The sequence below is a fragment of the Balaenoptera borealis genome (genome assembly GCF_965194805.1).
Source record: "Balaenoptera borealis genome assembly, chromosome: 14".
Taxonomy (NCBI): Eukaryota; Metazoa; Chordata; class Mammalia; order Artiodactyla; family Balaenopteridae; genus Balaenoptera; species Balaenoptera borealis.
Genome location: NC_138875.1, coordinates 66,432,602 through 66,454,557, shown reverse-complemented (window position 1 = coordinate 66,454,557; position 21,956 = coordinate 66,432,602). Strand labels below are relative to the sequence as shown.

Below are 21,956 nucleotides of genomic sequence, written 5' to 3'. Positions count from 1 at the left end.
TGTTTGTATTGATTTTTCTTTCTTAATATTGTATTAAAGTATTATTTATCTCAATGACTGGGGTTTTTTGGCGTCCCTTAAGTTTTGTGCCCAAGACTGGTGCCTCACTTGCCTCGCCCTGGACCTCTGAGCAGGGCAGAAACAGGGCGGCAGGGGCAGGACGTACCCAGAAGGCACTAATCACTTTAGGGGCAGCAGCCCCACAAGGCAGGTCCTGCCGTCATCCCCATCTTACAGACAGGGTTAGAGGTCCAGAAAGGTGAGGCAACCTGCCCAAGTTCACACAGCACATGGGCATGGTCCCAGGGCTATAGAAATCCCAGGACTGAACAGGCCAGCATGTCCTGTGTTTTAAGAAAATGGTGCAAGAGAAGGGGCAGTCTACAAGGCGTCCAGAGAAGGAAGCAAAGGTTTGGCTTGGTGTCCCCCAAGGAGGCCAACTCCTCAACTAAGTTCCTGAGAGTTTATTGGGGCCAAGCCTGAAACAAGTGGGATCATGTCCAGGCATTGGGCAGACCCATGGGCCATTTTAGGAGCAGTAAGATGGGAGGGGGGGATGCCCGAGCTGGTCTTACAGATCCAGGGTGCTGACACGTGATGGGGCGCTCCAGGCAGAGGGAATGGTGGGGGGTCCGAGGAGGAGAGTGAGGTGGCACAGGCCCGCAGGAAGCTTCCGGAGCCAGGGAGAGTGGGGTGCAGACCGCCGGGGTCTTGTACACCTCATCCTTTATCCTGGTGTCCAGGAGGAGTCACTGAAGGATTTAAGTGGGGAGCTGTCAGAGTCAGGTTCGTGTTTTGAAAAAATGGCTCCAGATCAGAGACCAGTGTGAGGCCAGATTAGAGGATGGAGAAGGGGCAGTGGAAAGTCAATGGGGAGGGGGTGCTGGTCCACGGTGACCAGGTACCAATATCTCCTATGGAATTGGCAAGTGAATTTAAAGTGACATTATCATGATGGGGAGGAACGGGCACAGTCATGAACTGTCTATAAAAGACTAAAATGTACACCCTTTTTAGCAATATGCAGTGAGTCATAAAAGAAAGCGCATTTCTTTAAACTGTGTAATTCCACTTCTAGGAATTCATCCTGAGCAGAGGGTGGGGGGAAACAACCAAAGATGTAACCAAAGGTTTACAAGCAAGAAACTCAACATTATTAATGATGGGAGAAAACTGGAAATAACCTAAATATCCAGCAGAAAGGGTGTGACAAAATACAGCATGGAATATCCATCATAAGGAATCTTACACAAACCTCCAAAATTGTATTTCTGAAATTGGGTTTTTAAAGTATGTGTGCATTTTCAAAAGCCTGTCAGAAAATGTAGAAAAATGTCAATGGTGTGTCTCTGGCAGTAGGTGGGATTTCGCCTAGTTTCAATTTTTACTTTATAATTTTCTGTAGTTATGAAAATGTTCATAAGAAGATATATTTCATTTTTATCTTCTAAAATAATTTTTAATACCAGAGTAATATGTGTTTTAAAAAAAGATTAAGCACAGAAGTATATTAGCCTGCAACTAGCTTTTTCAACAGTCTGTTGAGATTTTCTGTATCAGCCCATATGGATCCCCCATGTTCTCCACACAGCTTTGTTAAGACTTCAAAGTTTGGATGAAGCAGCATGCCTTTAATGATTCCCCTGTTAATGGACATTTAGGTTGTTTCCACTTAAAAATGTAAATTACAAGAGATGCTACATGGAAACCCCCACGTGTGTAGCTGTGTACCCATACTAACTACACTGTGTATCTCCATGGGATAGATGCCAAAAAGTGGGATTGCTGGATCAGAGAGAACAGGCTTTGAAATTTTCATAGGAGATGCCAGTGGTCCTCCCAAAAGTCTGTTCCAACTTACTCTCACCACAGTGAATGACAGTGCCTTTCTCTCTCCATTGTTGCCAATAATGTGACAGGGTGGATCTTTTTTTATTTTGCACGTCTGATGAGCAAAAATGAGAACAAAAGTGTTTGTTGTCTGTTTATTTGATCGTTGGTGAAATTTATTTTTCTTTCATATTTTTATTGACTGATTTTATTTTTTCTGTGAATTCACCAGTCATAATTTTGCCTGGTTTATTTTTCGTTCGTTTTGTTGTATTTTCTTAAAGATCTATAAGAAACTCTCCATCTATTTGGGATAGTAACCCCTTATTAAGTATGTACATTGTAAATATTTTTCCCTGATCTGTTTTACACCTTTTGTTTGTGGGGTCTTTCACCATAAAACCTTTTTAATTTTTACATGTCAGATTGGTGGTTTTTCTTTACAGTGTCTGTGATCTGTGGCAAACATAAGGAAGGCATATTCATTTCTATTTTTTTTCTATTTTATTCAGGTACTTTCATTGTTTTGGTGTTTGTTTTTACTTCACCTGGAGTTTATTTTTGTGTAGGTAGGAATATAACCTTATATATTTTCCAAATGGAGAGCCAATCATCAGGTATTTGTTGAATACAAACATAGCTTTTATCCAATAATGAATTATGGATTTATCACATCCTCTCTGTGGTTCTGTTGATCTAATGATCAATTCCCACATCCTTTCTACCCTGTTTTAATTATTGTAGCTTTACAATGTGTTTCGATACCTGGTAGAGAACAACCCCATCGTTATTATTCTCATTCAGGATATTTGTGTCTATTCTCCATCATTATTCTTACTGTTGGACTTTAGAATCGGTTCACTAATTTTCAAAAATTATTCCTTTGATGTTGTGCTTGTAATTTCATGAAGTATATGGATTCATTTAAGGGGAATTGATGTCTTTGCTGTTGTGTCCATTAGTCAAATTGTGTTATATTTTATCCATACAAATCTTGCACATTTTGTGTTAAGTTTATTCCTAGGGCTTTTAATAGAATTTTTATTGAGGTTGTCAGTGTTTCCCAAATTTCATCTCCTCAATAGTTACCTATTGCTCTTGCGTTCAATCATTTTGGTTAACTCTTGTATTAGTTCTAATAGTCCTTCAGCTGATTGTCTTGGGTTTTGTTTTGTTTTGGTTTGGTTTTTTTGAAGTAAACTAGCCCATCATCTGCAAAGAACAATTTTATCTCATTTTTCCTAACACACTCTTTCCCCCACCTCATCTCACTTCATTGGCTCGAATCTGTAGAATATGTTGAATAATAAAAGTAAGAGTGGGAACCCTGACCTTTAAGATGGTTTTACCTTTAAATGTGAAGGTTGCTATAAGTTTCGGGAGATACTCTTTATCAAGTTGAGGATGTTTCCTTAGATAATTAACTTAATAAAAGTTAAGTTATTTGCTTTAAGTTATTAGTTATGGCTATTTGCTTTCTTTAATCAGAAATAAGTGTTGAATTTATATTGCTGTTCTGTTAAATTTTGTTTCAAAAATCTTATGTGCACACCTTAAACACAACCATGACCAAATAGTTCCACCGCTGAATTTAAAAAATTCTTGTCCCAATGCAAAGGGTTACCTTCTGACTTAGATAAACTTCATTGGGAGATACAATCAGATTTGGCAAAGCCTGAGGATTCTTGTCATCATAAACTCTTAGGGTGAGGTTTGGGTGTTTTTTCTTTTTCTGAGTATTTTAAGGGTATTTTGTGTTGTAGTAGGATGCCTAGAACACAGAGGGTGATTCAATGAGGGGAAAGCATTCTGGGATGACTCCAGGCCTCTGGCTTGAGGAGAAATCTACTGAAGTGAGAACAATGAGGGGCAGCAAGTTTGCAGGGAACTGTGAGGAGTTTAGATGGGGGATGTTGAGTTTGAGGTGTCTGTAGGGCATTCAAGCAGAGATGCATTCAGGAGGCAGAATGTGCATAAATCTAGAGCCAGAAAGAGAGGTCAGGACTGGAAATAAGGATGCAAGACCACTGGGCAGTTGTCAGAGTGCACAATGTGGGTCAGAGGCAGAGAGAATGGGAAAACACAGGGGACTGGGAAGGGACCTCAGACTTGACCAGGATGGGGACCTTGTTGGCCTTGACCTGAGAAGTTTCAGGGAGAGATGGGGGTGAGAGGAAGAGGGCTCCCCATACCACGTCCCAGCCTGTGAAACAGTGCCTGGCAGACAGGTGCTTGGGGACCATTGTTGGACAGATGGACAAATGATGGATGGATGATGGATACATGGATGGATGGATGGATGGATGGACGAATGATAGATGGATGATGGATGGATGGATGGATGATGGATGGACAAACAAATGGACAGAAAGACAATGATCTGAGAGAGCAGAGAAGGCTTCATGAAAGAGGAGGAACTGAACTGTGTCTCAATGTGTGGAGACAACAGGGCAGGGGGTCCCCACATGGGGGCCCCCCCGGGAATGACCTGGTGTCCACAGGCCCAGGGAGGAAGCTACCTGGCTGGACTGTGGGAAATTATGGGGGAAGGAACACCCAGAGGCCCTAAAACGAGGCCAGGAGAGGTCGGGCAGGTCCAAGCCAGCTCAGGACTCACTCTGCCACACCACATGGCCACCCGAGGGGACTCGGCACTCAGCAGCACCATCAGCACTGAGGATTCAGTGGTCACAGGACAGCCTCAGAGTGGGGGGGACACACTGGGTGACAAGGTGTGGGTGGCTGCTGCCTCAGACAGGGGGCTGGGCATGGGGACACCCAGGGGCGCCCCAGCCTCCGGGGGGCTGGCTGCCCACCCCCCCAACCTGAGAACACAGCCCCGCCTGCTACAGCCCTGTTCCCGTCATGCCCAGCAGGTCCCCGCTCCATCCTGGCCCCCAGGGGACAGGTCCCAGGTGCTGGCCCGGTGGGTGTTGGTCCGAGTCTCAGTCACCGTGGTACGTCTTCGGCTGCGGGACCCAGCTCACCGTCCTAGGTAAGTGGCTCTCACGTCTTTCCCAGTCTGTCCCACCCTCTGCTGTCTCGGGAAAGTCACTTTTTTCTCTCTGGGGGCTGCTTCCCCTCTGCCCTCCCAGCTTAAGGACCGACCCCCACCTTTTTCCTTGGGGCCTGGGGAGGCAGGTTGGTCTTGGGGTAACCAGCAGGAAGGACCCCAACCGCAGAAGCAGCCACCTCCAGAGTCCAGCGGTTGGACATGGCCTGTCCAGGGGCCTGGGCTGGGGTTTGGCCCAGGAATGGGGGCTCCTTCCCCTCTTCTAGGGCAGACACTGGCGTAGGGACCAGAGGCTTGTTCTGACAAGGGGCACTAGGGTGGCCTTGGAGACAGTCTCCAAGCCCCAGGGTCTGGGCTGAGGGCCACAAAGGAGGTCGGGGACATGGCTGGAGCTATGACCCAGCCTCCAGGGACACAGAGGAGCAGCCCGAGGGAGGCCCACGGAGGGCAGAGAGAGGGGTCCCACTCACTCCGGGCTGAGGCTCCCTGGGCCCCGGCTGGGCTGTGAGGACACAGGGACATGGAGACACAGGTGAATTGGGAAAAGGTGACCAGAGGCTCCCAGGATGGTGGTCAGAACGGAGCGAGTCCTGTAGGGCAGAACTTCTCTGTCCCTGGAGCCCTGACCCCCTGGGGCCCAGGGATCACACCTGTCCAAGGGTCGGCCTCTACCTGCCTCAAAGGTTGCATAAGACTCAGGAGATCACGAACAGGGGCTCAGAGCTCACAGCTGCCCCATAAAATCAGAGTCGTCAGAGGTGCTGCATGGGGGCAGCTGTGCCGTCCTCTGGGGGAGCAGCTCCAAGAAGACAGCCAAGGCGAGGGGCCTTGCAGTCAGGGCAGAGGTACGGGGAGATGGGCAGGGCCTCGGAGGAGCCCCCGGGGCTATGGTGAGGCGGACCCAGCCCTCGCCGGAACGGCTGAGGCCAGTCTGGGGCAGAGCCGGTGCCCGACAAGGAGAGGAGGCTCCAGGTCCCGCTGTGCACATGGCTCCGCTTCGGGGCCTCTCCATACACAGTCAGTATCCTGGCAGGTGGGGTGGGGGACTCCGGTTCACAGAGGAGGCATCTGGGCTCCCGAAGGATGAAGCCATGTGGGGGCCTGATGCTGGGCTGAGGGCTCAGGAGGTCGGGGCCAGATTTCAAAGTCAGACTCCTGGGACCAGGAGGAGGGAGGAGAGCTGCCCGGTTACACACAGAGACACTGAGGCTGCAGATGGAATGGCTTGGCCGGGTCACCTGGGAGGGTGACATGGAAGAGTTTCTGAGGATCCCCCGACAGAAGGTGAGCGACCCCAGCCATGGCTGCCTGACCTCAGGGGAGCAAGGGCCCGCCTGGGATCCATGCACTGGACTTTGGGCACCTGTGCCCGCTTCTCCTGAGGTCAGGGGCTCCCGCGATGGACGCTGCCCCAGTCACCTCCCGTCTCTCCCCCACTTTGCAGGTCAGCCAAAGTCCGCGCCCACGGTCACTCTGTTTGCTCCCTCCACTGAGGAGCTCAGCGCCGACAAGGCCACCCTGGTGTGTCTCATCAATGACTTCTACCCGGGCAGCGTGAAGGTGGTCTGGAAAGCAGGCGGCACCACCATCACCAGGGGCGTGGAGACCAGCCAGCCCTCGAAACAGAGCAACAGCAAGTACGCGGCCAGCAGCTACCTGGCCCTGACGGCCAGCGAGTGGAAATCTTACGACAGCGTCACCTGCCAGGTCACGCACGAGGTGACCACCGTGGAGAAGACAGTGTCACCCTCCGAGTGCTCTTAGGTCCTGGTCCCCCCACCCTCAGGGGACTGGAGCCACAGGACCCCTGGAGGGTCTACCCACCCACCCTGCTCCCCCCAGCCCTCCCTCCTGCACCCAATCAACTCTCAATAAAATGTCCTCATTGTCATTCAGAAGTCATGCTCTCCGCTCATTTTTCTTTCTGCATTTGGTGTCCTGAACTCAACCATCCTCAGAGGTGAACAAAATCCTCTTATCCTTTCAGAAATCAAGATAGAGGATGGAGTCTTGGGACTCTTGCGAGGGATGGTTTCACTGTCACCCAGGAACCCCCCCTCCCCCCAGAGAACATTCGAGAACAGGGAATTGGGTCGCTGCAGGAATGGAAGTCTGTCCACCTTCCCCACCGGCTTCCTTGCTTCCTCCTCTGTGTGGGCCATGTCCACATCTGATTGTCCTGGTCACACACTGGTTGGTTGCCAGGGCCCCCGGGACAATACCTCAGCTCCCTTCCCTGGAACCCTCAGCATCACATTCTGGATTGTGTTCCCCCTCGAGAGTCTGTCGGTCCTATATATGGTGACCCTCCGATTCCATGTGTCCTTTTGCTCAAAACCCACCCTGGTAATTCCCCATGACCTCATCCTAGAGCGTCCCCCTCCTCAGGGCCCCTCTTGCTCCCACCTCCCTAGGGAAACGGCCCTGTGCCCCTCCCCCAGGCTTTCCTGTCACACTCTGCACAGGACCCTCAGTCCCTGACCCTGGTCACTCATCCCACACTCCCCCTAGGTAGCCCTCCTTCCACTTGTGTCAGGAGGGTCCCAGCTGCCTTCAAGGCCCTGGGACTGAGGCCAGCCTTTCTCTCTCTGACCCTTTAGAAGTCAGCCCACCACTGACTCCACCACAAGTGCCCCATGTCCAAGTGTCCATGGTGGACGATGGGCCCCTTGAGCTCGAGGTCCAGAATCAGGTTCTGGGAAGGTGCCGTGGGTTCGTCTGTGAACTGATGCACTTCCTCAGGAGCTCAGAATGGGATCTGAGATCATCACAGACGACTGTCCTAAGTGCTAACGTAGGATCTCATAGCTACACCTTTAGATGCACACACACACTCACACACACACACACACGCAAGTTACTACAAACATGGTCGTGTTGGACGTGCCTCTAGGACGAGTAGAGCCTCAAGAATGTCCCGGGCCTCAATCTGCAGAGGGCACATCTCCATCCCCTCCGGGCTGTAAACAGGCTACTCATTCTGCCACCACAACACCCCCCCAAGCTGCTCTCCAGGGGCCACCGCCTCCTCCAAGAAAGGAAGTTCCCTGGGATGTGATGTGACACCCAGATGTCTCTCCTGCACCTCCCATGACTGGGGATGGATGGAGCTCCGCTTCCCAGGGGTGAAGTTGCTGGTGGGGTGGGGTCCCCCCCTCATCCTCCCCGAGGCCAGACCAGCCCCCATGACAAGGAGGGTGGCCCTGGGGCCTCTGTGCAGCTGCAGGTGGGCCTGGGCAGGGGGTGGAGGGCGTGTCAGGAGGGTTTATGTTCGAGGCTGTGTCACTGTGTGCTGTGCTCGGCGGAGGGACCAAGCTGACCGTCCTGGGTGAGTCTCCCCCTTCCCCTCCTCTTCAGGGTCCACAGTGAAATTTGGGCAGATTTTCTTGTCTTTTCCCTCCTGTCTGGGGCTGGGGTCTCACTCTCTGGAGCCTGTCACCTTCACCCTTCTAGGCTGTCCATCCCCCCCAAGCCTGTCGTTCTTCACAGAAACTGGTGGACATGGTGGGGACGGGCTCAGTGACCCTCCTGCCACCCCTCGCTCTGCCCACCCCGAGCCTTCCCTCCAGGCCCTTCTTCTCTGGATGCTGGCATCTCAGCTCCCTCCTCAGGGTGCCCATCCCCGGGGTCTGAGGAGAACGGAGGGGCTGAGGCCCAAGGAATGGGGGGTCTCAGGCTGGGGCACCGGGTCCAGGGATGTGGGAAGGACACTGGAAAGGGCTGGACAGAGCATGGGTGTCATCCTGGGATCTTTCTGCTCAGGGACCCAAATGGGGGCTAGTGAGGGACCCCAAAGCCAGGGGACTTGGAGAGAGGAGGAGGGAACAGTACACGGGGGAAGGGTGGACGAGTGTCCCGTTGAGAAGGTGGCCTCAGGGTGCTAGGTCCCCATCCTTCTCCCAGCAAGCAGGACACCCCAGGCCGCACAGACCTCAGGACACTCGGGCCTTAACGGTCGCCTCACCCAGTTACACACTGGACGTGAGCCCCTAGCTCAGACGCCCAGGGTGGGGACTCCTCATAGGGACGGGTGACAGGAACTGACCCGGCCAGGCAGACAGATGTCCTAGGACAGACAGATCCCCAGCGGGACTTCACAGGTCAGGGGACCCCTCAGAACAGACACAGCCCCAGGCTCAGAACACAGCATTCACCCACATGGAAACTCTCATTTGTGGGACTCCCTGGACCCCAGCCCCGGGGCTGACGCTCCCTCCACCCTGGCAGCCCTAGAGGGGTCTCTGTGGTCTCTGTGGCAGCCCTAGAGGGTTGGGGGCTGTGAGGCTGGCGTCAGGGGGACTGTGGGCAGCAAACCCCCACCCTGAAAGGGAAGAGAGCCTGAACAGGGGACAGACAGATGGCCTGTGTGAGGACACCGGACAAGAACCAGGGGAAGATCTCAGACAGACAGATGCCCAGGATGGACAGACACCCAGAGGAAAGAGGGGACCTCAGGGTGGAGGCCAGGCAGCACCAGGGAGCAGAGGGTGGGATGTGGTTTATGGGAGGTGGGAGCCTGAGCAAGAGATGGAGACTTGCAAGGGAGCCCCGAACTCCCAGGAGTCGGGCACTGAGGATCCCCCGACAGAAGGTGAGCGACCCCAGCCATGGCTGCCTGACCTCGGGGGAGCAATGGCCCGCCTGGGATCCATGCACTGGACTTTGGGCACCTGTGCCCACTTCTCCTGAGGTCAGGGGTTCCCACGATGGACGCTGCCCCAGTCACCTCCCGTCTCTCCCCCACTTTGCAGGTCAGCCAAAGTCCGCGCCCACGGTCACTCTGTTTGCTCCCTCCACTGAGGAGCTCAGCGCCAACAAGGCCACCCTGGTGTGTCTCATCAATGACTTCTACCCGGGCAGCGTGAAGGTGGTCTGGAAGGCAGGCGGCACCACCATCACCAGGGGCGTGGAGACCAGCCAGCCCTCGAAACAGAGCAACAGCAAGTATGCGGCCAGCAGCTACCTGGCCCTGACGGCCAGCGAGTGGAAATCTTACGACAGCGTCACCTGCCAGGTCACGCACGAGGTGACCACCGTGGAGAAGACAGTGTCACCCTCCGAGTGCTCTTAGGTCCTGGTCCCCCCACCCTCAGGGGACCGGAGCCACAGGACCCCTGGAGGGTCTACCCACCCACCCTGCTCCCCCCAGCCCTCCTTCCTGCACCCAATCAACTCTCAATAAAATGTCCTCATTGTCATTCAGAAGTCATGCTCTCCGCTCATTTTTCTTTCTGCATTTGGTGTCCTGAACTCAACCATCCTCAGAGGTGAACAAAATCCTCTTATCCTTTCAGAAATCAAGATAGAGGATGGAGTCTTGGGACTCTTGCGAGGGATGGTTTCACTGTCACCCAGGAACCCCCCCTCCCCCCAGAGAACATTCGAGAACAGGGAATTGGGTCGCTGCAGGAATGGAAGTCTGTCCACCTTCCCCACCGGCTTCCTTGCTTCCTCCTCTGTGTGGGCCATGTCCACATCTGATTGTCCTGGTCACACACTGGTTGGTTGCCAGGGCACCCGGGACAATACCTCAGCTCCCTTCCCTGGAACCCTCAGCATCACATTCTGGATTGTGTTCCCCCTCGAGAGTCTGTCGGTCCTATATATGGTGACCCTCCGATTCCATGTGTCCTTTTGCTCAAAACCCACCCTGGTAATTCCCCATGACCTCATCCTAGAGCGTCCCCCTCCTCAGGGCCCCTCTTGCTCCCACCTCCCTAGGGAAACGGCCCTGTGCCCCTCCCCCAGGCTTTCCTGTCACACTCTGCACAGGACCCTCAGTCCCTGACCCTGGTCACTCATCCCACACTCCCCCTAGGTAGCCCTCCTTCCACTTGTGTCAGGAGGGTCCCAGCTGCCTTCAAGGCCCTGGGACTGAGGCCAGCCTTTCTCTCTCTGACCCTTTAGAAGTCAGCCCACCACTGACTCCACCACAAGTGCCCCATGTCCAAGTGTCCATGGTGGACGATGGGCCCCTTGAGCTCGAGGTCCAGAATCAGGTTCTGGGAAGGTGCCGTGGGTTCGTCTGTGAACTGATGCACTTCCTCAGGAGCTCAGAATGGGATCTGAGATCATCACAGACGACTGTCCTAAGTGCTAACGTAGGATCTCATAGCTACACCTTTAGATGCACACACACACTCACACACACACACACACGCAAGTTACTACAAACATGGTCGTGTTGGACGTGCCTCTAGGACGAGTAGAGCCTCAAGAATGTCCCGGGCCTCAATCTGCAGAGGGCACATCTCCATCCCCTCCGGGCTGTAAACAGGCTACTCATTCTGCCACCACAACACCCCCCCAAGCTGCTCTCCAGGGGCCACCGCCTCCTCCAAGAAAGGAAGTTCCCTGGGATGTGATGTGACACCCAGATGTCTCTCCTGCACCTCCCATGACTGGGGATGGATGGAGCTCCGCTTCCCAGGGGTGAAGTTGCTGGTGGGGTGGGGTCCCCCCCTCATCCTCCCCGAGGCCAGACCAGCCCCCATGACAAGGAGGGTGGCCCTGGGGCCTCTGTGCAGCTGCAGGTGGGCCTGGGCAGGGGGTGGAGGGCGTGTCAGGAGGGTTTATGTTCGAGGCTGTGTCACTGTGTGCTGTGCTCGGCGGAGGGACCAAGCTGACCGTCCTGGGTGAGTCTCCCCCTTCCCCTCCTCTTCAGGGTCCACAGTGAAATTTGGGCAGATTTTCTTGTCTTTTCCCTCCTGTCTGGGGCTGGGGTCTCACTCTCTGGAGCCTGTCACCTTCACCCTTCTAGGCTGTCCATCCCCCCCAAGCCTGTCGTTCTTCACAGAAACTGGTGGACATGGTGGGGACGGGCTCAGTGACCCTCCTGCCACCCCTCGCTCTGCCCACCCCGAGCCTTCCCTCCAGGCCCTTCTTCTCTGGATGCTGGCATCTCAGCTCCCTCCTCAGGGTGCCCATCCCCGGGGTCTGAGGAGAACGGAGGGGCTGAGGCCCAAGGAATGGGGGGTCTCAGGCTGGGGCACCGGGTCCAGGGATGTGGGAAGGACACTGGAAAGGGCTGGACAGAGCATGGGTGTCATCCTGGGATCTTTCTGCTCAGGGACCCAAATGGGGGCTAGTGAGGGACCCCAAAGCCAGGGGACTTGGAGAGAGGAGGAGGGAACAGTACACGGGGGAAGGGTGGACGAGTGTCCCGTTGAGAAGGTGGCCTCAGGGTGCTAGGTCCCCATCCTTCTCCCAGCAAGCAGGACACCCCAGGCCGCACAGACCTCAGGACACTCGGGCCTTAACGGTCGCCTCACCCAGTTACACACTGGACGTGAGCCCCTAGCTCAGACGCCCAGGGTGGGGACTCCTCATAGGGACGGGTGACAGGAACTGACCCGGCCAGGCAGACAGATGTCCTAGGACAGACAGATCCCCAGCGGGACTTCACAGGTCAGGGGACCCCTCAGAACAGACACAGCCCCAGGCTCAGAACACAGCATTCACCCACATGGAAACTCTCATTTGTGGGACTCCCTGGACCCCAGCCCCGGGGCTGACGCTCCCTCCACCCTGGCAGCCCTAGAGGGGTCTCTGTGGTCTCTGTGGCAGCCCTAGAGGGTTGGGGGCTGTGAGGCTGGCGTCAGGGGGACTGTGGGCAGCAAACCCCCACCCTGAAAGGGAAGAGAGCCTGAACGGGGGACAGACAGACGGCCTGTGTGAGGACACCGGACAAGAACCAGGGGAAGATCTCAGACAGACAGATGCCCAGGATGGACAGACACCCAGAGGAAAGAGGGGACCTCAGGGTGGACGCCAGGCAGCACCAGGGAGCAGAGGGTGGGATGTGGTTTATGGGAGGTGGGAGCCTGAGCAAGAGATGGAGACTTGCAAGGGAGCCCCGAACTCCCAGGAGTCGGGCACTGAGGATCCCCCGACAGAAGGTGAGCGACCCCAGCCATGGCTGCCTGACCTCGGGGGAGCAAGGGCCCGCCTGGGATCCATGCACTGGACTTTGGGCACCTGTGCCCACTTCTCCTGAGGTCAGGGGTTCCCACGATGGACGCTGCCCCAGTCACCTCCCGTCTCTCCCCCACTTTGCAGGTCAGCCAAAGTCCGCGCCCACGGTCACTCTGTTTGCTCCCTCCACTGAGGAGCTCAGCGCCAACAAGGCCACCCTGGTGTGTCTCATCAATGACTTCTACCCGGGCAGCGTGACGGTGGTCTGGAAGGCAGGCGGCACCACCATCACCAGGGGCGTGGAGACCAGCCAGCCCTCGAAACAGAGCAACAGCAAGTATGCGGCCAGCAGCTACCTGGCCCTGACGGCCAGCGAGTGGAAATCTTACGACAGCGTCACCTGCCAGGTCACGCACGAGGTGACCACCGTGGAGAAGACAGTGTCACCCTCCGAGTGCTCTTAGGTCCTGGTCCCCCCACCCTCAGGGGACCGGAGCCACAGGACCCCTGGAGGGTCTACCCACCCACCCTGCTCCCCCCAGCCCTCCTTCCTGCACCCAATCAACTCTCAATAAAATGTCCTCATTGTCATTCAGAAGTCATGCTCTCCGCTCATTTTTCTTTCTGCATTTGGTGTCCTGAACTCAACCATCCTCAGAGGTGAACAAAATCCTCTTATCCTTTCAGAAATCAAGATAGAGGATGGAGTCTTGGGACTCTTGCGAGGGATGGTTTCACTGTCACCCAGGAACCCCCCCTCCCCCCAGAGAACATTCGAGAACAGGGAATTGGGTCGCTGCAGGAATGGAAGTCTGTCCACCTTCCCCACCGGCTTCCATGCTTCCTCCTCTGTGTGGGCCATGTCCACATCTGATTGTCCTGGTCACACACTGGTTGGTTGCCAGGGCACCCGGGACAATACCTCAGCTCCCTTCCCTGGAACCCTCAGCATCACATTCTGGATTGTGTTCCCCCTCGAGAGTCTGTCGGTCCTATATATGATGACCCTCCGATTCCATGTGTCCTTTTGCTCAAAACCCACCCTGGTAATTCCCCATGACCTCATCCTAGAGCGTCCCCCTCCTCAGGGCCCCTCTTGCTCCCACCTCCCTAGGGAAACGGCCCTGTGCCCCTCCCCCAGGCTTTCCTGTCACACTCTGCACAGGACCCTCAGTCCCTGACCCTGGTCACTCATCCCACACTCCCCCTAGGTAGCCCTCCTTCCACTTGTGTCAGGAGGGTCCCAGCTGCCTTCAAGGCCCTGGGACTGAGGCCAGCCTTTCTCTCTCTGACCCTTTAGAAGTCAGCCCACCACTGACTCCACCACAAGTGCCCCATGTCCAAGTGTCCATGGTGGACGATGGGCCCCTTGAGCTCGAGGTCCAGAATCAGGTTCTGGGAAGGTGCCGTGGGTTCGTCTGTGAACTGATGCACTTCCTCAGGAGCTCAGAATGGGATCTGAGATCATCACAGACGACTGTCCTAAGTGCTAACGTAGGATCTCATAGCTACACCTTTAGATGCACACACACACTCACACACACACACACACGCAAGTTACTACAAACATGGTCGTGTTGGACGTGCCTCTAGGACGAGTAGAGCCTCAAGAATGTCCCGGGCCTCAATCTGCAGAGGGCACATCTCCATCCCCTCCGGGCTGTAAACAGGCTACTCATTCTGCCACCACAACACCCCCCCAAGCTGCTCTCCAGGGGCCACCGCCTCCTCCAAGAAAGGAAGTTCCCTGGGATGTGATGTGACACCCAGATGTCTCTCCTGCACCTCCCATGACTGGGGATGGATGGAGCTCCGCTTCCCAGGGGTGAAGTTGCTGGTGGGGTGGGGTCCCCCCCTCATCCTCCCCGAGGCCAGACCAGCCCCCATGACAAGGAGGGTGGCCCTGGGGCCTCTGTGCAGCTGCAGGTGGGCCTGGGCAGGGGGTGGAGGGCGTGTCAGGAGGGTTTATGTTCGAGGCTGTGTCACTGTGTGCTGTGCTCGGCGGAGGGACCAAGCTGACCGTCCTGGGTGAGTCTCCCCCTTCCCCTCCTCTTCAGGGTCCACAGTGAAATTTGGGCAGATTTTCTTGTCTTTTCCCTCCTGTCTGGGGCTGGGGTCTCACTCTCTGGAGCCTGTCACCTTCACCCTTCTAGGCTGTCCATCCCCCCCAAGCCTGTCGTTCTTCACAGAAACTGGTGGACATGGTGGGGACGGGCTCAGTGACCCTCCTGCCACCCCTCGCTCTGCCCACCCCGAGCCTTCCCTCCAGGCCCTTCTTCTCTGGATGCTGGCATCTCAGCTCCCTCCTCAGGGTGCCCATCCCCGGGGTCTGAGGAGAACGGAGGGGCTGAGGCCCAAGGAATGGGGGGGTCTCAGGCTGGGGCACCGGGTCCAGGGATGTGGGAAGGACACTGGAAAGGGCTGGACAGAGCATGGGTGTCATCCTGGGATCTTTCTGCTCAGGGACCCAAATGGGGGCTAGTGAGGGACCCCAAAGCCAGGGGACTTGGAGAGAGGAGGAGGGAACAGTACACGGGGGAAGGGTGGACGAGTGTCCCGTTGAGAAGGTGGCCTCAGGGTGCTAGGTCCCCATCCTTCTCCCAGCAAGCAGGACACCCCAGGCCGCACAGACCTCAGGACACTCGGGCCTTAACGGTCGCCTCACCCAGTTACACACTGGACGTGAGCCCCTAGCTCAGACGCCCAGGGTGGGGACTCCTCATAGGGACGGGTGACAGGAACTGACCCGGCCAGGCAGACAGATGTCCTAGGACAGACAGATCCCCAGCGGGACTTCACAGGTCAGGGGACCCCTCAGAACAGACACAGCCCCAGGCTCAGAACACAGCATTCACCCACATGGAAACTCTCATTTGTGGGACTCCCTGGACCCCAGCCCCGGGGCTGACGCTCCCTCCACCCTGGCAGCCCTAGAGGGGTCTCTGTGGTCTCTGTGGCAGCCCTAGAGGGTTGGGGGCTGTGAGGCTGGCGTCAGGGGGACTGTGGGCAGCAAACCCCCACCCTGAAAGGGAAGAGAGCCTGAACGGGGGACAGACAGACGGCCTGTGTGAGGACACCGGACAAGAACCAGGGGAAGATCTCAGACAGACAGATGCCCAGGATGGACAGACACCCAGAGGAAAGAGGGGACCTCAGGGTGGACGCCAGGCAGCACCAGGGAGCAGAGGGTGGGATGTGGTTTATGGGAGGTGGGAGCCTGAGCAAGAGATGGAGACTTGCAAGGGAGCCCCGAACTCCCAGGAGTCGGGCACTGAGGATCCCCCGACAGAAGGTGAGCGACCCCAGCCATGGCTGCCTGACCTCGGGGGAGCAAGGGCCCGCCTGGGATCCATGCACTGGACTTTGGGCACCTGTGCCCACTTCTCCTGAGGTCAGGGGTTCCCACGATGGACGCTGCCCCAGTCACCTCCCGTCTCTCCCCCACTTTGCAGGTCAGCCAAAGTCCGCGCCCACGGTCACTCTGTTTGCTCCCTCCACTGAGGAGCTCAGCGCCAACAAGGCCACCCTGGTGTGTCTCATCAATGACTTCTACCCGGGCAGCGTGACGGTGGTCTGGAAGGCAGGCGGCACCACCATCACCAGGGGCGTGGAGACCAGCCAGCCCTCGAAACAGAGCAACAGCAAGTATGCGGCCAGCAGCTACCTGGCCCTGACGGCCAGCGAGTGGAAATCTTACGACAGCGTCACCTGCCAGGTCACGCACGAGGTGACCACCGTGGAGAAGACAGTGTCACCCTCCGAGTGCTCTTAGGTCCTGGTCCCCCCACCCTCAGGGGACCGGAGCCACAGGACCCCTGGAGGGTCTACCCACCCACCCTGCTCCCCCCAGCCCTCCTTCCTGCACCCAATCAACTCTCAATAAAATGTCCTCATTGTCATTCAGAAGTCATGCTCTCCGCTCATTTTTCTTTCTGCATTTGGTGTCCTGAACTCAACCATCCTCAGAGGTGAACAAAATCCTCTTATCCTTTCAGAAATCAAGATAGAGGATGGAGTCTTGGGACTCTTGCGAGGGATGGTTTCACTGTCACCCAGGAACCCCCCCTCCCCCCAGAGAACATTCGAGAACAGGGAATTGGGTCGCTGCAGGAATGGAAGTCTGTCCACCTTCCCCACCGGCTTCCATGCTTCCTCCTCTGTGTGGGCCATGTCCACATCTGATTGTCCTGGTCACACACTGGTTGGTTGCCAGGGCACCCGGGACAATACCTCAGCTCCCTTCCCTGGAACCCTCAGCATCACATTCTGGATTGTGTTCCCCCTCGAGAGTCTGTCGGTCCTATATATGATGACCCTCCGATTCCATGTGTCCTTTTGCTCAAAACCCACCCTGGTAATTCCCCATGACCTCATCCTAGAGCGTCCCCCTCCTCAGGGCCCCTCTTGCTCCCACCTCCCTAGGGAAACGGCCCTGTGCCCCTCCCCCAGGCTTTCCTGTCACACTCTGCACAGGACCCTCAGTCCCTGACCCTGGTCACTCATCCCACACTCCCCCTAGGTAGCCCTCCTTCCACTTGTGTCAGGAGGGTCCCAGCTGCCTTCAAGGCCCTGGGACTGAGGCCAGCCTTTCTCTCTCTGACCCTTTAGAAGTCAGCCCACCACTGACTCCACCACAAGTGCCCCATGTCCAAGTGTCCATGGTGGACGATGGGCCCCTTGAGCTCGAGGTCCAGAATCAGGTTCTGGGAAGGTGCCGTGGGTTCGTCTGTGAACTGATGCACTTCCTCAGGAGCTCAGAATGGGATCTGAGATCATCACAGACGACTGTCCTAAGTGCTAACGTAGGATCTCATAGCTACACCTTTAGATGCACACACACACTCACACACACACACACACGCAAGTTACTACAAACATGGTCGTGTTGGACGTGCCTCTAGGACGAGTAGAGCCTCAAGAATGTCCCGGGCCTCAATCTGCAGAGGGCACATCTCCATCCCCTCCGGGCTGTAAACAGGCTACTCATTCTGCCACCACAACACCCCCCCAAGCTGCTCTCCAGGGGCCACCGCCTCCTCCAAGAAAGGAAGTTCCCTGGGATGTGATGTGACACCCAGATGTCTCTCCTGCACCTCCCATGACTGGGGATGGATGGAGCTCCGCTTCCCAGGGGTGAAGTTGCTGGTGGGGTGGGGTCCCCCCCTCATCCTCCCCGAGGCCAGACCAGCCCCCATGACAAGGAGGGTGGCCCTGGGGCCTCTGTGCAGCTGCAGGTGGGCCTGGGCAGGGGGTGGAGGGCGTGTCAGGAGGGTTTATGTTCGAGGCTGTGTCACTGTGTGCTGTGCTCGGCGGAGGGACCAAGCTGACCGTCCTGGGTGAGTCTCCCCCTTCCCCTCCTCTTCAGGGTCCACAGTGAAATTTGGGCAGATTTTCTTGTCTTTTCCCTCCTGTCTGGGGCTGGGGTCTCACTCTCTGGAGCCTGTCACCTTCACCCTTCTAGGCTGTCCATCCCCCCCAAGCCTGTCGTTCTTCACAGAAACTGGTGGACATGGTGGGGACGGGCTCAGTGACCCTCCTGCCACCCCTCGCTCTGCCCACCCCGAGCCTTCCCTCCAGGCCCTTCTTCTCTGGATGCTGGCATCTCAGCTCCCTCCTCAGGGTGCCCATCCCCGGGGTCTGAGGAGAACGGAGGGGCTGAGGCCCAAGGAATGGGGGGGTCTCAGGCTGGGGCACCGGGTCCAGGGATGTGGGAAGGACACTGGAAAGGGCTGGACAGAGCATGGGTGTCATCCTGGGATCTTTCTGCTCAGGGACCCAAATGGGGGCTAGTGAGGGACCCCAAAGCCAGGGGACTTGGAGAGAGGAGGAGGGAACAGTACACGGGGGAAGGGTGGACGAGTGTCCCGTTGAGAAGGTGGCCTCAGGGTGCTAGGTCCCCATCCTTCTCCCAGCAAGCAGGACACCCCAGGCCGCACAGACCTCAGGACACTCGGGCCTTAACGGTCGCCTCACCCAGTTACACACTGGACGTGAGCCCCTAGCTCAGACGCCCAGGGTGGGGACTCCTCATAGGGACAGGTGACAGGAACTGACCCGGCCAGGCAGACAGATGTCCTAGGACAGACAGATCCCCAGCGGGACTTCACAGGTCAGGGGACCCCTCAGAACAGACACAGCCCCAGGCTCAGAACATAACATTCACCCACATGGAAACTCTCATTTGTGGGACTCCCTGGACCCCAGCCCCGGGGCTGACGCTCCCTCCACCCTGGCAGCCCTAGAGGGGTCTCTGTGGTCTCTGTGGCAGCCCTAGAGAGTTGGGGGCTGTGAGGCTGGCGTCAGGGGGACTGTGGGCAGCAAACCCCCACCCTGAAAGGGAAGAGAGCCTGAACGGGGGACAGACAGATGGCCTGTGTGAGGACACCGGACAAGAACCAGGGGAAGATCTCAGACAGACAGATGCCCAGGATGGACAGACACCCAGAGGAAAGAGGGGACCTCAGGGTGGACGCCAGGCAGCACCAGGGAGCAGAGGGTGGGATGTGGTTTATGGGAGGTGGGAGCCTGAGCAAGAGATGGAGACTTGCAAGGGAGCCCCGAACTCCCAGGAGTCGGGCACTGAGGATCCCCCGACAGAAGGTGCGCGACCCCAGCCATGGCTGCCTGACCTCGGGGGAGCAATGGCCCGCCTGGGACCCATGCACTGGACTTTGGGCACCTGTGCCCACTTCTCCTGAGGTCAGGGGTTCCCACGATGGACGCTGCCCCAGTCACCTCCCGTCTCTCCCCCACTTTGCAGGTCAGCCAAAGTCCGCGCCCTCGGTCACTCTGTTTGCTCCCTCCACTGAGGAGCTCAGCGCCAACAAGGCCACCCTGGTGTGTCTCATCAATGACTTCTACCCGGGCAGCGTGAAGGTGGCCTCGAAGGCAGACGGCACCACCATCACCAGGGGCGTGGAGACCAGCCAGCCCTCGAAACAGAGCAACAACAAGTTCGCGGCCAGCAGCTACCTGACCCTGACGGCCAGCGAGTGGAAATCTTACGACAGCGTCACCTGCCAGGTCACGCACGAGGTGACCACCGTGGAGAAGACAGTGTCACCCTCCGAGTGCTCTTAGGTCCTGGTCCCCCCACCCTCAGGGGACTGGAGCCACAGGACCTCTGGAGGGTCTACCCACCCACCTTGCTCCCCCCAGCCCTCCCTCCTGCACCCAATCAACTCTCAATAAAATGTCCTCATTGTCATTCAGAAGTCGTGCTCTCTGCTCATTTTTCTTTCTGCATTTGGTGTCCTGAACTCAACCATCCTCAAAGGTGAACAAAATCCTCTTATCCTTTCAGAAATCAAGATAGAGGATGGAGTCTTGGGACTCTTGCGAGGGATGGTTTCACTGTCACCCAGGAACCCCCCCTCCCCCCAGAGAACATTCGAGAACAGGGAATTGGGTCGCTGCAGGAATGGAAGTCTGTCCACCTTCCCCACCGGCTTCCTTGCTTCCTCCTCTGTGTGGGCCATGTCCACATCTGATTGTCCTGGTCACACACTGGTTGGTTGCCAGGGCCCCCGGGACAATACCTCAGCTCCTTTCCCTGGAACCCTCAGCATCACATTCTGGATTGTGTTCCCCCTCAAGTGTCCTTCTGTCCATTGATGATGACCCACTGATTCCATGTGTCCTTTGGTTTAAAACTCACCCTGGTAATTCCCCATGACCTCGTCCTAGAGTCACCCCCACTGCACCCCCTCCTACTCCCATCCTTAGGGCCCCTCCTATTCCCACCTCCCCAGGGACACTGCCTTCTGCCCCTCCCCCAGGCCCTCACTGTCACACTCACAGGAACCTCCAGTCCCTAACCCTGGTCACTCATCCCACACTCCCCCTGGTATCCCTCCTCCCACTTGTGTCAGGTGGGTCCTGCCTCCATTCAAGGCCCCAGGGCCAAGGTCAGCCTTTCTCTCTCTGACCCCTTAGAAGTCAGTCCACCACTGACTCCACCGCAACTTCCTCATGTCTAAGTGTCCATGGTGGTCGATGGGTCCCATGAGCTTGAGGTCCGGAATCAGGTTCTAGGAAGGTGCTGTGGGTTCGTCTGTGAACTGTACACTTCTTTAGGGGCTCAGAATGGGATCAGAGACCCTCCCAGATGACTGTCCTAGGTGCTAACATAGGATCTCATAGCTGCACCTTTAATTGCACACACACACACAAGTTACTACAAACATGGCCCTGTTGGAATGCCTCTAAGGAAATGGAGCCCCCAGAATGCCCCGCGGCCTCACTCTGCAGAGGCCACAGCTCCAACCCCTCAGGGTGCTAAAGAGACTCCTCACCCTCCCACCATGACGCCCCCCTCGAGCTGCTCTCCAGAAAGGAAATTCCCTGGGATGTGATGTGACACCCAGACATCCCTCCTGCCCCTCCCGCAACTGGGGATGGATGGAGCCCCGCTTCCCTGGGGCGAAGTTGCAGGATTAGAGGGGTTTCCCCTTCCCTCCTCGAGGCCAGACTAGCCCCCATGACCACAGGGGTGGTCCTGGAGCCTCAGTGCAGCTGCAGTTGGGCCTGGGTTAAGGGCTGGGTGGTTGACAGGTGGGTTTATGTTCGAGGCTGTGTCACTGTGTGCTGTGTGGACCCAGCTGACCATCCTGGGTGAGTCTCCCCCTTTCCATCTTCTTGGGGTCAGGAGTGACAATTGGGTAGATTTTTCTGTTTTCTCTGTCCTGTCTGGGGCTGGGGTCTGAATTGCTCTGGGGCCTGTAATCCTCACCCTTTTAGTCTGTTCACTGTTCTTAGACCCCGGTTGGGGACAAGATGGGATGGTCTCAGTGACCCTCTTGTTCCCTGCCACTGTGACCCTGAGGTCTCTCCCGGGGACCTTCTCCTCTTGATTCCTCATCCCTTGAGGGATAGTTTCACTCTCACCCAGAAAAGCCCAGAGAATATTCCAGAGCAGGGGATCAGGGCAGCAGGACCCAGGAGAGCCCACCTCTGCAGCTTCCCTACACTTGCTATTCTTGTGTGGACCTCACCCACTGCCGGCCCTCAGGCCCTCTCCCCCACTCCCCTGCCTCCAGGATAATATCTGAACTGCTTCCCTGGATTCTTTACAGTCTGAGACTATGAGGCAAGAAACCCCCTCCCCAAAAGGGCAGAGACCTGACACCAATACGATGGATGGATGGACATGCTGTATGAGGACGTGGGGAGAGGGTCTGGGGGGAGGGGATCTTCAGGC

General features: G+C 56.5%; 2 pseudogenes and 3 gene segments (V, D, J or C); all 5 read left to right on the top strand.

The window, feature by feature from the left end:
* The first annotated feature begins 6,079 nt into the window (after positions 1 to 6,079).
* On the top strand, positions 6,080 to 6,741 carry LOC309611128 (Ig lambda chain C region pseudogene; annotated as a pseudogene). Its single transcript has one exon. The product of its transcript is annotated as an Ig lambda chain C region pseudogene (transcript).
* A 1,369-nt stretch (positions 6,742 to 8,110) lies between these two features.
* On the top strand, positions 8,111 to 10,048 carry LOC309610704 (Ig lambda chain C region pseudogene; annotated as a pseudogene). The gene is made up of 2 exons (XR_014249735.1): positions 8,111 to 8,171; positions 9,595 to 10,048. The product of XR_014249735.1 is annotated as an Ig lambda chain C region pseudogene (transcript).
* Positions 10,049 to 11,402: 1,354 nt separating this feature from the next.
* Positions 11,403 to 13,355, top strand: LOC309611133 (Ig lambda chain C region-like). The segment is given in 2 exons: positions 11,403 to 11,478; positions 12,902 to 13,355.
* Positions 13,356 to 14,709: 1,354 nt separating this feature from the next.
* LOC309611132 (Ig lambda chain C region-like) lies at positions 14,710 to 16,663 on the top strand. The segment is given in 2 exons: positions 14,710 to 14,785; positions 16,210 to 16,663.
* Positions 16,664 to 18,017: 1,354 nt separating this feature from the next.
* LOC309611130 (immunoglobulin lambda constant 6-like) lies at positions 18,018 to 19,971 on the top strand. The segment is given in 2 exons: positions 18,018 to 18,093; positions 19,518 to 19,971.
* The last annotated feature ends 1,985 nt before the right edge of the window (positions 19,972 to 21,956 follow it).